General features: G+C 50.1%; 1 long non-coding RNA gene across 1 annotated transcript; it reads left to right on the top strand.

The window, feature by feature from the left end:
- Positions 1 to 508: 508 nt before the first annotated feature.
- LOC142831167 (uncharacterized) lies at positions 509 to 5,164 on the top strand. Its single transcript, XR_012906838.1, has 3 exons — positions 509 to 622; positions 1,073 to 1,151; positions 4,872 to 5,164. It is a non-coding gene; the product is annotated as an uncharacterized LOC142831167 (long non-coding RNA).
- Positions 5,165 to 16,923: the final 11,759 nt, after the last annotated feature.

The following is a 16,923-nucleotide window of genomic DNA, read 5'->3' as shown; positions in this document are numbered from 1 at the left end:
GCGTGCTCCAGCTGGGCTGCGGAGGGGCAGGAGCCAGTGCATGGCTCAGCTGGACTGCGGGGGAGGGGGAGGAGACTGAGAAGCCTGGGAGGGCCAGTGCAGAGGGTGGGGCCGGAAGCAAAGTAGTCAGAAATGACCTCCCTTGGCCTAGCAAAATTCCTCATCTGGGATCAGTCAGGCCCCAAGTGTACTAGACCTATATCAGTAATCTTGTTTTGCTGATTCATGTTCACCCTGATAAGTATCCAGGGGAGCAGGGGGAGGTGGGTGGGACAGCAAGGTTTCATATATATTCATAGTATAAAGAAAAGGGAGTTACTCACCTCGTGCAGTAACGAGTGTTCTTCGAGATGTGTGTCCCCGTGGGTGCTCCACTCTAGGTGAAGGGTCGCCCTGAGCTGCAGATCGGAGCTTTTCAAAGCAGTTTTCCCCCTGTTGAGCCACGCATGCCCAGAAGGCATCTCGAGCCCTTCCCGCCCTCTGCAGCGCGCGGCTCAACCCCCTCCCTTTCAGTTCCTCGTCTCCGCCCGAGTAATTTAGACTCCGTGCAGAGGGGAGGAAGGGAGGGTCGTGGAGCACCCACGGGGACACACATCTCGAAGAACACTCGTTACTGCACGAGGTGAGTAACTCCCTTTTCTTCTTCGAGTAGTGTCCCCGTGGGTGCTCCACTCTAGGTGACTACAAAGCAGTATTCAATATATGGCTGGAGGGAGCCGGAGTCAATGTTTAGCGGTGGTAGAGAGCACCGCTGTAGCTACTGCTGAGTCCTGTGTAAGTTGCGGTAGGATTGCATAATGTCTGGCAAAAGTGTGATCTGAAGACCACGTTGCTGCTCGGTAGATATCCCTTAAGGGGACATTGTTCAAAAAGGCTGTAGAAGCGGCCGTGGCTCGAGTGGAATGCGCTCTTGGCGGGCACTGTAGTGGTTTATTGCCCAAGGTATTACACTTGACTATGCATGTGGAGATCCATTTTGAGATTCGTTGTGATGACAGGGTGTTCCCTTAGAACGCTCGGCGATTGATATAAAAAGTCTTTCGGATTTACGAAATGGTTTTGTTCTTTCCAGGAAGAAGGCGAGAGCCCTCCGAATGTCCAGGGTATGCAGAGTGGCGTCCTTCTGTGATGCATGCGGTTTCGGAAAAAAGGTAGGTAGTACGATCGGTTCATTTACATGGAATTCTGTACAGACCTTTGGCAGGAATGTTGGATGAGGTCTAAGTATGACCCTATCCTTCGTAAAAACTGTGTAGGGGGATACTGCCATTAATGCCCCAATTTCACTCACCCGTCTGACAGACATGATAGCCAATAAGAAACAGACTTTCATAAAGAGAAATGGGAGTGGTACTGTAGCCAGAGGCTCGAAAGGAGGTCCAGTAAGTTGGTGGAGAACAAGATTTAGGTCCCATAAGGGGGGTGGTGCCTTATGGGGTGGGTATACGTTGTGGAGCCCTTTAAGGAATCTTTTAGTGATAGGATGGGCAAATATGGAGAAACCATCAATGAAAGTATGGAACACTGTTATTGCAGAAAGATGTACTCTTAAAGAAGAAATTGAGAGTCCTGATATTTTAAGGTCTAGAATGTAGTCCAAAATCATATGTAATGGTGCGTCACGGGGTTCTACCCTGGTTCGCTGGCACCAGAGGGAAAATCGAGTCCATTTCTGTAGGTAAGTTTTTCGAGTGGACTGTCTCCTACTGTGGAGGAGGATATCTTTCACTTGTTGGGAACAGTGATTTTCTATCTCCGAGAACCAGAGAGTAGCCAAGCCTGGAGGTGTAGGGTATGGAGCTGTGGATGCAGTATCGTTCCATTGCTCTGAGATATTAGGTCTGCACGGTGAGGTAGCGGGTAAGGAGGATGAACTGCTAGCCTGTGCAGGTACGGGTACCAAGTTTGGCGGGCCCACGATGGGGCTATCAGGGGGTATGTCTACTCGTTTCACGAGGAGTAACGGTAGTTCGGAATAGGAACCTAGTCCGAACTACCTAGTTCGAGCCCCGTGTAGCCGCGCTGCACGGGGTTCGAAGCAGCGGGCATTTAAAAATGGCGGCTCCCTGCTTATGCTAATGAAGCCCGGGAAATTCAAATCCCGGGCTTCATTAGCAAGTGTGGTATGCATACATTACCCTCCTAGTTCGAACTAGGAGGGTAGTGTAGACATACCCAGGATGACTAGGGCTCCGTCTCTGCAGATCTTGCGTAAGGTTTTCGGGATTAACGGTATGGGGGGGAAGGCATAGTGAAGGGGGGCTGTCCATTTGATTAGAAAGGCATCCCCTAGGGAATGTTTGCCAAGTCCTGCGCGTGAGCAGAATTGGGGGCATTTGGCGTTGTGGGTAGATGCAAAAAGGTCTATGGATGGCCATCCCCAATGGTTGAAGATTGAGTTTGCGACCTCCGTGTGTAACTCCCACTCGTGATCCGAGGTGAAGTTGCGGCTGAGTGAATCTGCTCTGGTGTTGTTCACCCCGGGCAGTTAGGATGCTACCAGGGTGATCTGTTTGCGGATGCATGAGTTCCACAGGCGGATAGCCTCTGCACAGAGGGAGCGGGAGCGGGCTCCGCCTTACCTGTTTATATAGAACATTGTGCAGATGTTGTCCGTTAGAATGCGGACCATCTGATTGGCAATGTCGGGGGCGAAGTGTGCGCAGGCATTCCTTACTGCTCGCAGTTCGAGGAGGTTGATGTGTAGTCGTGCCTCGGATGGGGACCACCTTCCCTGAACCCCTTGGTCGTTCATATATGCTCCCCAGCCAAGGAGGGAAGCATCTGTAGTAATCTGTACAGTGGGTTCGCTCTGTTGGAATGGAACACCTGTGAGGAGGTTGTTCAGTATCGTCCCCCACCTTAAGGAAGCAAGGACGTTTGGTGGAATAGTCACCGTCTTGTTGAGGGAGTGTCGTGACGGTATGTATACACTTGCTATCCAGCGTTGGAAGCATCGGAAATGCAGACGAGCATGGTGGACGACGTAGGTGGTGGAAGCCATGTGGCCCATTAGTTGGAGGCAAGTAAGAGCTGTAGTGGTAGGAGTTGTAAGCATTACACTTATAATTTCTTGTATAGTTATGAAACGTTGCCGAGGTAGGTATGCTCGGGCTGTAATTGAGTCCAGGCGCGCCCCAATGAACTCTATATTTTGAACTGGGTGCAGTGTTGATTTGCTTTCGTTGAGTAGAAGGCCTAGACGATTGAGGAGTGATGTGGTCGTACTTATCATGGAAGCGGTTTCGTCCTGTGTTGAGCCCTTCAAAAGGCAGTCGTCTAGGTAGGGGAATATGATGACATTCTGGCGTCTGAGGTCCGCAGCGACGACTGCTAGTACCTTTGAAAATACCCTCGGAGCTGACGAGAGGCCGAAGGGGAGGACATTGTATTGGAAATGATCCTGGCTGAGAGTAAAGCGTAGATAGCATCTGTGGGCGGGATGGATAGTTACATGGAAATACGCATCTTGTAGGTCGAGGGCTGCGAACCAGTCCCCTTGATCTAGCGCAGGAATGATTGTTGTAAGTGTGACCATTTTGAAGCGTTGTTTCTTGAGAAACCTGTTCAGTTTGCGGAGGTCTAATATTGGCCTCCAGCCCCCCATTTTTTTCTCGATCAAGAAGTAGTTTGAGTAAAACCCTTTCCCTTGGAACTCTACTGGTACTTTTTCTATGGCTCCGATAGAAAGGAGGCGATCGATCTCTTGTTTTAGTAGAGTGTCGTGAGAGGGGTCCCTGAAAAGGGACGGGGTAGGGGGAAGGGTAGGTGGGGTAGTGGTAAATGGGATAGTGTATCCTACTCGAATTATTTCTAGAACCCAGCGGTCCGATGTTATGGATTCCCATTGTGGAAGGAACGGCCGCAAACGGTGGGTAAATAGACAGCCATGTTGTGTTATTGCTAGATCGTGAGGGAGGTATTGCAGACCCTCGACCACGACTTCAAATTTGCTGTTTGGAAGACTGGGTAGTTGGTGGGTGACCTTGATTAGGTCGTCTTCTCTGAGGTCATTGCCTTGGCCTAGTGTCCTCATAGGGTCTCTGTGGCCAGTTGTATTGCCCATATCTGTAACGATTGTACGTGTTATATGGGGTGTATCGTCTGCGTTTGAAGGGCAGTGTATACATGCCTAGTGTGCGAAGTGTGGTTTTTGAGTTCTTACTGTTATGTAGCATTTCGTCTGTAGAAGCTGCAAATAATTTTTGTTTATCAAATGGCAAGTCTTATACTTTTGGCTGAAGTTCGCGGGGAACTCCAGATGATTGTAGCCAGGAAGTTCTGCGCATGACTATCGCAGTGGCTGTAGTTCTAGCTGCTGTGTCAGCAACATCCATTGCCGTTTGGAGGGCAGTGCGAGCGATGGTGTGGCCTTCGTGGACTATTGCTTTCAAGATGGCTCTTTTGGACTCAGGGAGATGTGGTATCAGTTCTCCCAGCTTCGAATAATTATCAAAGTCGTGATTCGCTAAGAGGGCAGAATAATTTGATATTCTTAGTTGTAGCGTAGAAGAGGAATATATTTTCTTTCCAAAGAAGTCGAGCTTTCTATGTTCTTTGTCGGTACTGCCATTCTTGTATTGCGGTATCTTCGCTCTTTGCTGTGCAGATTCAACCACTAAGGAGTTTGCTTGTGGATGCGTCCTGTCGATGGCCCCACTGCAGTTGGGGAAGTCCAGGTCATTGTCTTTCGGTGGAACAAAATATTTCCTATCAATCTTTTTGTTAGTCGGTTGGATGGATGCTGGTGTCTTCCACAGATCTTCAGATGTTTCCATGATTGCCTCATCAATCGGCAGGGCAATTTTACTATGCAGCGTAGGATGCAGGTTCTTTAATAAGTGGTGTTGTTTCTTTTGCACTTCTTGTAGGGAGACATGCTGACTTGTTGCTACTCGCTTAAATAGCTCCTGGAACTGTTTGAGGTCATCAATCGCTACGGTATCTGATGGTATCACTGCATCGTCCTGTTGGGCACTCAGGTCATCTTGGTGAGTGATGTTTATAGATTGAATATCGGATTCATTATCCGAAAAGCGTTCCTCCTCCTCCTCCTGCTCTGTGTGTGATGCAGGGGGTACGGGCTGTGGATGAGGCAGACCTCTCCGAGATGGTGTGGAGTGGACTGAGGACCGGCGTCTGTACGGGTCCCATTGGTCCCAGGGCCCCCATTGGGGTGGATAAGGTGGGGACGGGTAAGACCAGTAGGGGTGCCACGGGTTTTGTTGCGGTCCAGCCCTCTGATAATAGGAACGAGACCCCCTTGGCGACGTCTGTCACGAAGAATATGTCGTATGGCGGTCATCCTCTAGAAAGGGAGCGCCGTGAAAGGACACTGGGGACATAGATCTGGCAGGGGAATGCCTTACAAAAATGTCCCTGGTGAGCAGTCAATGGGAGGGGGGCAGGGCTGTTGCTGCCTGCTGTGAGTGTCAGACGGTGTCTTAGAGAGCTCTGTAGCAGACTCCTGAAGAAGCCTCTCATTGTCTGTTGCCGGTGCCGGTGCAGAGCTCTGATTTGTGATCGCAGCCGGTGCCGGCTGTGTATTAGGCTTGCTTTGTTGCGGTGCGAGTTGCTTTAGTGGTGCCGTCCCTTTAAGCGGCACCGGGGTTTTTCGCGGTGCTGGGGCTTGTAGTGGCGCCGCGGTTTGAAGCGGCGCCGGCTTTTCTTTTCGCCCGGGTTTGTCAGCGCGTTCTCGGGATGGCTCCGAGGCGGCGCGCACCGGTGTTGAGGACAACCGTGAGGATTTCCCTTCTGCCTTATTAGCAGGGGTCCTCTGATTTCTTTGTCCCTCTCCCTGAGTCTTGGGGGAGGAAGAAGGCGGGAGAGAACGAGAAGGTGAAGTTCTCTGTGTAGCAGGTTTCAGTGGCAGGGGGTTTTCATGTTGCGGTCCCCCTTGCTCTAAAGGCTGAAGAGCCTTATCAAATAAAATCATCCTCAGGCGGAGCTCTCTGACTTTCCTAGCTCTCGCCGTGAGGGAAGCACAGTGCTTGCAGCTGTGGGGTGAGTGGGCTTCCCCCAAACAGCGGATGCATTTTGTGTGGCCGTCAGAAGCCGGCATAGGCTCACGGCACTGTTCGCATTTTTTAAAGCCTGAGGAGGCAGACATATTTAGCTCCCAGCTTCTTTAAAGAGTTGTATTTCGTTCCTTGTCTTTTGTATGGTTATGTGATTTTTTTCTTTTTCTGGCTGAGAGAGCTCCGGTTCAGCCGGGGCTCCGGTCTGAGGAGAGTTCAAGTCCCCTAGGGGGGATTTTTGTTGTCAGTTTCGTTCTTCTGGTAAACTATATTGTTTTTACTTTTTCAAAGAGAAAAACTAGGGAAACTAACTTGGTTTAGTAACAGGGGAAAAACTATGTAACCTAACTAATGGAAAAAAATACAGTCTGAGAGACTGTGAGGGAGCTCCTGCTCGCTCCGTCCGCTGACGAGGGCGGTTAAAGAGGAACTGAAAGGGAGGGGGTTGAGCCACGCGCTGCAGAGGGCAGGAAGGGCTCGAGACGCCTTCTGGGCATGCGTGGCTCAACAGGGGGAAAACTGCTTTGAAAAGCTCCGATCTGCGGCTCAGGGCGACCCTTCACCTAGAGTGGAGCACCCACGGGGACACTACTCGAAGAAGAACACATTGATATGGGTTGGAAGTGATCACAAAATACAAGCTGACGAGCTTGATTTCTACCCTGATAGCAACTGCTTCTGACAAAGCTGACCAGAGAACTGAGAATGAAAGCTCTTGAGGGGAAGCTGTAGGAAGACTTTTTAATTTGTTTGTTTCATATTTCCCTTATCTAGCCTTCTCCAGGTGGAATTCTTGCCATGGCGCCCGCCGGGACATTTATGTGCACCTGCCTAGTGCCGACCCGGGAGTGCGGCACATGCGCAGCCCCTGCCCTGGGCGCTCGGCACATGTGCGGCCCCACCCTGGGCACGCGGTGCATGCACGGCCCCTGCCCCTGGGCAGCCCAGCAGCCCCACGCAGCGCCCGCCACCCAAAATGGTTGGGGACCACTTATCTAGTCGACTATTCACATTTCCCCCCCCTCCTCCGCTGCCTCTGTATCAGAGGCAGCAAGGTGGGGGGAAGCAGGAGCTGGTGCTGGAGGGAGCCAGCTTAAAAGCCGGTTCCCCCAGCATTGTCTCCAAAGTGCTGCCTGCCCTCCTCCCCCATGCTGCTGCCTCTATCAGAGCCCTCTATCAAAGGCAGCAGTGTGGAGAGGGGGGTCAGAGGAAGCTGCTGCGAAACAGCCTCTGCCTGCAGTCAGCCCAGGTAGCTTGATTTCTTTTCATTTTCCATTTAAGTTACACTAAGCGCTGAACTCAATTTCATATTACATTATAGCACACCGCATTCGTATATATTTACCCTGATCTGAAAACACTATACATTTGTGCTTATGCAGTACATGATAAATCAAAGGTAAGTATATGCAATGAAGACAGTGCACAGGTTGAGAATCCATTCAATACTTAACTCCCAGCCCTTGGGTCAGTGGGGCGGCAGTGGAGGGGGGAGGTGAGAGAGGGGAGGAAGAATAAGATATAGATGGCCAAATTCAATCACCCAGGGAAGAGACGATTTCTTTACTTGTGAAACATGTAACCGCTCTTATCCATGTGAGTTAAAGTGCTATTCTGAAAGCCTTCTGCCAGACAGGAAGGTCACTACAGATAACCTTCTATAAACTGGAACTTTCTGGTCTGGCAACATCTGTGATCTGGAAGGACCAAGATCAGAGAGTCCCAGCGTGCTGCAGCGGGTGAGGGGGCTGGGAGCCCAGTGCTATGTGTGTGTGTGGAGAGGGGGGCGAGGAGGCAACACATGGCCCAACGGCTGTGGGGTGCAGGTGGGCCAACGAGCTGGCATGTGGTTCAGCTGGTCTGCTGGGGAAGAGAGGAAGCCCAGAGGGGAGGTGGGGCAGAGAGGCCTGGCAGGAAGGGGCACAGAAATGACATCCCTTGGTCCGGAAAAATCTCTCATGTGGGACCAGTCAGGTCCCTAGGGTGCTAGGCCAGGAAGGTCCAACCTGTATTTTTGTATTGCAAACATGTTTTAGTAAAGGGCAATGGAAACACTGCACAGAGATTATGGGGACTTAATTTGATTAAAACTTCAACAGTACTCACTGTATTAGAGCATTTAATTAATTTATTGGAAGGTTAGCTTCAACAGTGCCATTTGATAGAAATTTAACCTGAAAATCAGAATGTCTGAAATGAGCAAGAAATCCAGTGTGTTGAACAATGAGTTAACTCTTATTTAATGAAGAGTAGTGGAAATAATCCTGCAAGTAATCCTGATAAAGCCATTGAAATCTAGGGACACTCTGTACCAGTTTTTGACAAAACAGCAGCACCTCTAACCTGAGTTTCAACCCTCCTTGGCTTTCGTTTATCACTAGCAGCTTTAGCCAGCATTACCTGATAATGCCAAAACAGAAAAGGGATGAAATGGAGAATTTTGGAGTAGTTCTCTATTTTGGCACTATCCCCTAGCTTAGTCTATATCTAGACTACGGAGTTTTATCAGAAAAAGGTACGTAAATTGCACTCCGCCTACACTGGGCCAAATTTCAGAAAAACCTCCTCTTTTGGAAGAGTCCGACTTCCTCATGGAAGGAGGAAGACAGGGCTTCCGAAAGAGCACATCTGCTCTTCCGCAAAAAATGTCGGAAGATCAGACGCGTTCCCTGGATGTGGCACAGTTTTTCTGGAATACCTCAGGTATCCCAGAAAACCCCCGTAGTCTAGACATAATCTGAGTGTCATCCACCAACTTGCTCAGGGTGAAATCCATCCCCTCATCCAGGTCATTAATAAAGGCGTTGAACAAAACCATCCCTAGAATTAACCGTTGGGTCACTCCTCTTGATACCGACCATCAACCAGATATTGAGCAATTGATCACTACCCATTGGGCCTGACACACTAGCTTTTTATCCACCTTACAGTCCATTTATCTAATCCATACTTCCTTAACTTGCTGGCAAGAATACCATGGGATACCATATCAAAAATTTTGCTAAAGTCAAGATATATCATGTCCACCACCTTCCCCATTTCCACACAGTCAGTTGCCTTGTCATAGAAGGCAATCTGGTTGGTCAGGCATGACTTGCCCTTGGTGAATCTATGTTGACTATTCTTGATCACTTTCCTGATTACTTTTTCTTCTCAAATGGATTCCTTGACGATCCCCTCCATGATTTCTCCCTGGATTGTCCTTCTGTTTTTTTAAAGATGGGCACTATATTTGCCTTCTGCCGATTGTCTGGACCTCCCTCAATCACACAAGTTTTCAGAGATAATGGTCAAAAGCTCTACAATCACATCAGCCAACTCCCTGGCTGCGTCTAGACTGGTATGATTTTGCAGAAATACTTTTAACGGAAAAGTTTTTCCATTAAAAGTATTTCCGCAAAAGAGCGTCTATATTGGCAAATGCCTTTGCGCAAAAGATTTTTCAGGTAATGAATGCTGGTCTCCTGAATCTTGTGAAGCTTCTTTAAACCACCTCAATAGTGGGAATTTTTCATCAGTTAGGCAATGTAGAGATAAGAACAACACTAACCATTGTTTAATTTTTGCTTTTTTGTTGCTAGATTATTCAGGAACTGATGAGGATTCTCTTGCAATAATTTGTTGTTCAAAATTATTCTCAGAACCCATTTTGAAATTAATTCTTGGTTAGTGTAGTACTTTGTTTGCAAACCATTGCAATTATTGAATTCTGACAGTTTTTCTTGAGATAGGACAGAATTTTCCCATCTCCAGTATCTAAATTTAAGCAGGTAAATCCATATTTAGGCATATAAATAAATGGCCTGAGTTTTCAAAGATTTAGAGTATCACATCTCAGTTATGAGCTGCAGCTGCTCAGGGTCTTTGAAACTATATCAAGTCATTTATTTAGATTTATTTAATTTTAGACACTCCAGTTTCAAAATATAATTTATATCAGTTATTATGTAGAATGTAATAGTTTTTTAGGGCATGTCTACACTACAGCGCTATTTCAAATTAACTTATTTCAAATTCGTTAATTCGAAATAAGCTAAATCAAAATAACACATCTAGACACTGATTGGACGCTGGATCACATTTAAGGGCAGCTGAAATGTGGTCAGTAGTTGCTTTGTGTGGCTGCTGTCTGAGGTAATCTGAGGCTCGTGCTTAAAGGGACCCCCCTGGACAGCCGTTTCTCAGCTTTCCCACTTGCTTGTCTACCTCGTTGAGGGACAGCAAAGCATTTTCCTCTGAGCCTGCTTCAGTCGCTCTCGTTTGGGATACTGCAGCACTCAGCACCATGGAGCCAGAGCTGCCCCTGGGCACTCTGGTGCTCATGTTGAACATCTTGCTACAAGCCTGGCAGCAATTGCTGGAGGCTGCCTGGCACCTTCTGCTGCAGCCCAGCCCCCTGTCCCTCCTCCTGTCCCCCCTGGGGGCCCTTGAGGAGCCTATCTTGCTGTTATTCCCACTGCTTTCTAATTTAAAGTATTCTCTGTAGGAGTGAGGCTAACAAACCAAAAGGCCAGAAGATTTGACTGACTGATTCTGGGAGGAGTCAAAGGTAACTTCTGGCAAGCAGATGGTTTGGGGTATATTATGTTTAAGACAAACATGTTATAGAAAAGTCTAGCTGGAGATAATCTTCTATCATGTCCAATAGTTCAAATGTATAGAGAACAAACCAAGTGCTAAGTAATATTTTCTGCCTTAAATTGCTCAAGAGGGAAAACATGACTTACTGTTTAAACAGCAGAGAAAATATCTGAGGTACCATATCATGTGATCTTATTTTCCTAAATAAAGATATACAACATTAAGCAAAACAATATCTCTTTTGCCCAACCTATAACTAAATCAATGTTAATAAAATTGTCTTTTTCCAAACAAAGCATCTAATTTAGGTGAATAATGAAGAATATTAGCATGATTTTTATTATTACATTATTTATGTATAGATCATTTCATTTCCTTCTAGTGCTAATGTGGAAATTGGAAGCTACTGCTTGTTGATGAGCCCTGCACAATCAATACTCTTCCTAGGAGCACAGTGTCAGATTCAGGGGCATTGCCAGGACTTATAGGCCAAAAATTAGATTGGCCAGTTTTGTATTGCAAGCATTTATACATATATTGCAGTCTCCTTGTTTAGCTTTCCTGCTCTGTTTTTGTGAAGAAACAAGGTATTCTGATTCACAAGAACTCTGCTTGTTAGGCTGCAGCAGGACTTTATTAACATTAAGTGAATCAGAGAGGAGTAAGAAAACACATAGTTTTGTTTTATTATGCCTGTAAATTTGAATAGACTGTGCTCACAACAATAACACTGACAGGCTGAGCCTATAAATCTTAAGTATTAATTGTACTTATTTAGACTTTTCTTTAACTTTGAAAAGAAAGGTGGAGTCATTTTGTCTAGGGGAATGAGAATTACTGGATTACTTAAGAAAATTGTACTCTCATAAACAAATCATAGCCCGTACATTATGCAAACATTTGTCTAAGAATAACAGGCAGCAGGAACAGCAAGATTCAAGCATATAAATTATATCACATTTTGACTAATATTGTTCTTGTGAATGTTACCAAATGTCAATATATGCACAATCTAATTTGATATCTGAGAAGTGCTGGCTATAGATTTAAACCACTATTTTCAAACCTGAGTGTGATGCTGGGAGAGATGGCAGACTAACTAAGTCATAGCTGGAGATTAGTTCAGTTCATTTTTATGTTGCCTGGGAGATGTCCAGGGCCTGGGGTACTGGCTCCAGGCTGAGGGTGATGATGCTACCAGTGTCCTCCTCTTCCTGCAGCTGTTGTTTCTCCTCCTCATCATCGTCTTCCTCAAGGAGCTCCGTCCGGGCGAGCACTGGTGTCTCCATGCCCAAGTCCACCAATACGGGTGGGGAAAGAGCTTCACCACCCCCCAGGATATGGTGCAGCTCTTTGTAGTAGGGGCAGGAGTGAGGCCCTGCCCCGGAGTGAAAGCTGCAATCCGTGGCCCTTGCATAGACTTGGCGTAGCTCCTTGACCTTGCTACGTCCTTGGTCCAAGGTGCGGGGGTGGTGTCCCCTCTCGGCGAGAGCCTCAGCCATCCGGCCATAGATGTCAGCATTTCACCTCTGGGAGCTGAGATCCTGCATTGTTTCCTCTTCCCCACACAGCTCCAGGAGGGACAGGATCTCCGCTCCAGTCCAGGAAGGCACCCGCATTTGGTGCCCTGGGCGGGTCCTTGGAGTCCTGGTACTGCTCCCTATGAGGCCAGGAGGGTTTCAGGGGTCTAGTGGCTGTGCCATGGGTCAGCAGGCCTTTAACACTCAGAGCCGCATGGTCAGGGTGCTGCTGCAATGCTGGCTTCCTGCCACAAGGCTACTCCAGGGTGCCTGCAGCTTTAAGAACTGACAGGAGACAGGAACTATAGAGTTGTGATTAGTGTGGACAGACTGTCCACCAGGGCACCCGTTCTTTTTCCTGGAGGCCTCTTCATTCGAAAAAAACTCCCCCTTCCACGTTCTTCCTTGGTAAACCTCATTCTACAATGTTGGAAAAACCCCTACGTTCTTTCCATTTTCTTTTGAAAGAATACAATTGCAGTGTGAACGGAAGTGAAGTTTTTTCAGAAAAACGGCTGTTTTTCTGAAAAAAATCCTGCAGTCTAGACGCACCCTCAGTGTCACAAAGTCTGTGTCTCACACACAGAGAGTGTCTCTCTTTCACACACACACTATCTTTGTCTCTCTCTTGCCCGATCCACCCCTTCCGCCCGAGATCCCACCTCTTCCGGGGCTCCACAGCCACATACCAAAACTCATGAAGTGGCTCCCCTGGGAAAATTATTGCCCACCCCTGATTTAGAGCATATGGAAGGCCTGAAAATTGCTGCATGAATTTATATCAGTTGTAATGCTCATGTTGCATGCTATAAGAAAATATCTCAAAGGTACAGCCATGTTAGTCTGTAACTTTAAAAATTGTGTTGTCTCGGGACTCCTGAGAGACTAACAAAAATATATATAGTATCATGAGATTTCGTGAGCAAAGCCTACTTTTTCAGATGAGCTGGAACTGGCTCATCTGAAGAAGTGGGTTTTGTCCATAAAAGCTCATGATACTATATATATATTTGTTAGTCTCAAGAAGTCCTGTGGCCCCTTCATAAACAAGAAAATATGTAAGCTTTCCTTTATAATTTTGAGAATGTTTGCTCTCATCTTGTGAATCCAAACCTAGGAATTGTCCTCCCCAAGCATAAGAACTATCAAAATCAGGTGGACCATCAAGAACATCATAATACAAATGATTTGTTAATGACCTATCACACCTTGGAAATGCTGTGTGCAAGGAAACTCATCCTGTGGACTTGGAAGCTAAATGAAGTCATAGAAATGTTTTTATCTCTTTACCGTCTGAACACTCACAGGCTATGAGAACTGGCGGGTTCTTGTGCAGGAATATCTTGCGCAAGAAAACGTCCACACTGGCCAGAACCGCATCGTAAGAACGCTGAGCTCTTGCGCAAGAAAGCATCCACACTGGCGGGAAGCCCTTGCTCAAGAACGTGTCTCCAGAAGCAAATCGGCCATGTCAAGAGGTCACCAGAAGCATCTGTGGCCATGTGCTGGACCCCTACTGGGAAACGTACTTAAAGGGACTCCTGGACGGCCGTTTCCCTGTGGCTGCATGCTCACGCACCCTTTTGAGAGAGCGAGAGCCACAACAGCACCTGTCACCTCTGTTCCTGGCAAGTGCCCCTGGGCACCCTCGCTGCCACCGTCACAGCCATGGAGCCGGAGGAGGACCTCAGCCAGCAACATCTGCTCCTCATGGCCATTATAGAGGCTGTGGAGCTCCTTCACCGGTAGCCACATTGCTCCAGCAGGAACTGGAGACTGGGCAGCAGGTGCAGGACCTCGCCACGGCTGCAGCTGGGCTTGGGCACCCACACCCCACCGCTGACAGGTGCCTCTGGAGCTACGACACCAGTGGGGACTGGTGGGAGCGCCTGGTGCTGGGACAATGGGGAGACCAGCAATGGGTGCAGAACTTTCGGATGCGTAGGGGGACATTCCATGAGCTCTGCACCTGACTCACCCCTGAGCTCCAGAAGCAGGACACCCACCTGCGCCCCGCCATCCTTGTGGAGAAAAGGGTTGCAATTGCCCTCTGGAAACTGGCCACCCCGGACACCCCGGCCACCACTGGCCACCCCGCTACCGCTCCATGGAGAACCAGTTTAGGGTGGGCAGGTCCACCGTCGGCATGGTCATCCGGCAGGTAAGGCCCTCCATGGAACACGGGCTCATCCTGGGGGAGGGCAGGGGCCAGACCGGGCGGGGGGAGGCTGTAGGGGCAGGGGGAAGCCCCGCACACAGGGGTCACGCTGTCCCTCCTGCACACAGCCCCGCTGGTGGGGCGGGGGGGGGAGATCCCAGGGGGCAGAGGGCCCTGGCCTGCATGGGAGAAGGGGCCATCAAAGGGAGGGTGAGCACACCCCAGGGGCCCACTGTGTCTCATTCCATGCATCCCCTGTGCTCCCATGTGCCCCTCTGCCATCAATGATGTGCTGCTCCAGAGGGTGATCTGCCTCCGTGATGTGGACACCACCATTACCAGCTTTGCCAGCCTTGGGTTCCCGAACTGTGGGGGAACCGTAGATGGGACCCACATCCCCATCCGGGCACCAAAGCACCAAGCGGCCCGGTTCATAAACCAGAAGGGCTACTGCTCAGTGGTGCTCCAGGCACTAGTGGACTCCAGGGCCGGTTCCTGGACATTTATGTGGGGTGGTCCGGGCGGGCCCACAACGCTCGCATCTTCAGGTACTCAGGCCTGTGCCACAGGCTGGAGGCGGACACTTACTTCCCTCAGCGGGAATTCACCATTGGGGATGTCAGGATGTCAGTCTGCATCTTGGGGGATGTGGCCTACCCCTGATGGCCTGGCTGATGTGGCCATACACTGGCCACCTGGACCACAGCCAGGCCATCTTCAACAGCCACCTGGACCGGGCCCGCAATCCCGTTGGCCTTTGGCCATCTGAAGGCACGGTTTAGGTGCCTCCTGACCTGCCTGGGCATGGGGGTGTAGCACATCCCGGAGGTCATCTCGGCACGTGCTCCATAATATTATTGAGGGGAGGGTGGAAGCCTTCCTCACAGGGTGGATGGTAGGTGTGGGCCAGGCCTACCAGCAGCCCCACGTGGCCACCACCCGGCAGACCAACCGCCCTGGGGTTCGGGTCCAGGAAACTCTCCAGGTGATGCTGGATCTGGCCCCACAATAGGCCGCTCCTACACCTCTGACCGCAGGAATGCCCCTATGCCCCCACTTCCAGCTCCCATCACTACCCCTTCCTGCCACCCTTCCCTCACCTCCCAATAAATAAAATGTATTTGCTGTAGATAAGGCACTTTTATTTACATGGGGAAGGGCATGCACTGTGGGGTGGGGAGGGGAGGGGACCCTGAACTGGGAGGGCCTCATGATGGATAATGGAGGCTTCTTCCACCCCCATGGGTGCGGGGGCACCTCTGCCCCTCGTGCCGGGTTGGGGCAGGCTGCACCAGGAGGTGCCGAGGGTGGGGGACCTCAGGAGGGAGCATGGGCAAGGCAGGGGGAGAAGCAGGCGGAGAACTGGGGGTAGTAGAGGGGGGCCTGGCAGCATTGGGCTGCTGCACAGGGGCCATCTGGTCGGCAATGGTGCCCAGGAGAGTGCAGACATGGTTGCAGCGCTCCAGGTACTGGCCCTACACCTGCTCCCGCCACTGCACATCTGCGCGGATCTTCTCTGTCAGAGCGCGCTCCATGTGCTCAATCACGCAGACGTGGCGGCAGAGCAGGTGGTGGGGGTCCCGGGGTCGCTGTGATGGGCCCTGCATCCTTTGCACCAGCAGGATGGGGCTGAAAGGTCGCTCACTGGCAGGGATCCCACTGCAGGAGAAGCAGAGGAGAGCAACATGGTCAGTGAGCCCTGCCCCAAATGATGTTCCAGAGCCCCGTGCCCTCCTCCCAGCACGTCACGATGCCCGGGGACAGATGTGGCTGGTTAGGGGGAATTCCCCTGGGGCAGCAGGAGGGGGGGTCCCAAGGTGGCCCAGGAGCCCCCAGGGGGGCCGCATGTGCTTGGGGAGGCCTGTTGTGCCTTCCCCAGGGGAAGCTACAGTGTCCCAGAGGTGGCCATGGATGTGTGTTGTGTGCAGCACCCTTTAGGCTGTGTGGGGTTAGGCCTGCAACCTTGGGGCTGGCCTACTCCTGGCCAAACCTCACTCCCCTGCTCCCCGGTCTGGTCGAGCGGAATCCCTGGGGTCCCAGGCATATGCTGGGGCTAGCTGCCGCTTCTCTGTGCCACTTGGTCTGGCTGCACGTCAGGTTGCCGGATGGTTTCAACAAAAATACGGACACATTTGACATTACATGAGTCTACATTACATCTTAGTTAAAAAATCCCAGACGTATATTTTCTCATTTTTATCCTCTCAATTTGTTTCCCAGACAGAAAGCTCAAAGACTGGACAGTCTGGTTCTAAACTGGACATCTGGCAACCCTTGCTGCATGAGGTTGCACGTGCTGCATGCCTCTACGCAGCATGTGGCCAGGCTGTGCCATGTGCCACTACCTCTCCCCCATCCTGTGGCCCTCCCCGCCCTTCTCCAGCACACTTGCGAATGGTAGCCACTGCATTCACCAGACAATCCCTCACCAGCTTCGGAGGATGCCCGGGACACATCCTCACTGCTGCTGGGCCGGGATGGTGAGGTCTGGCTGCTGTCCTCTGCCACCTTCTCCTCCTCGTCTGAGGACTGGTCTCCCTCCTCCTCCTCCTCCTCCGGTGGCCTGGGTTGGACCACTGGGGTGGCCACCGCCGTGGCCACTTGGGACAGCAGGAGAGTAGCCCCTTTGTCCCCCAAGATCTGGTAC

The sequence above is a fragment of the Pelodiscus sinensis genome, chromosome 12, assembly GCF_049634645.1.
Source record: "Pelodiscus sinensis isolate JC-2024 chromosome 12, ASM4963464v1, whole genome shotgun sequence".
Lineage (NCBI taxonomy): Eukaryota > Metazoa > Chordata > Testudines > Trionychidae > Pelodiscus > Pelodiscus sinensis.
The sequence above is the reverse complement of the archived record's forward strand: the minus strand, read 5'-3'. Positions and strand labels throughout refer to the sequence as shown.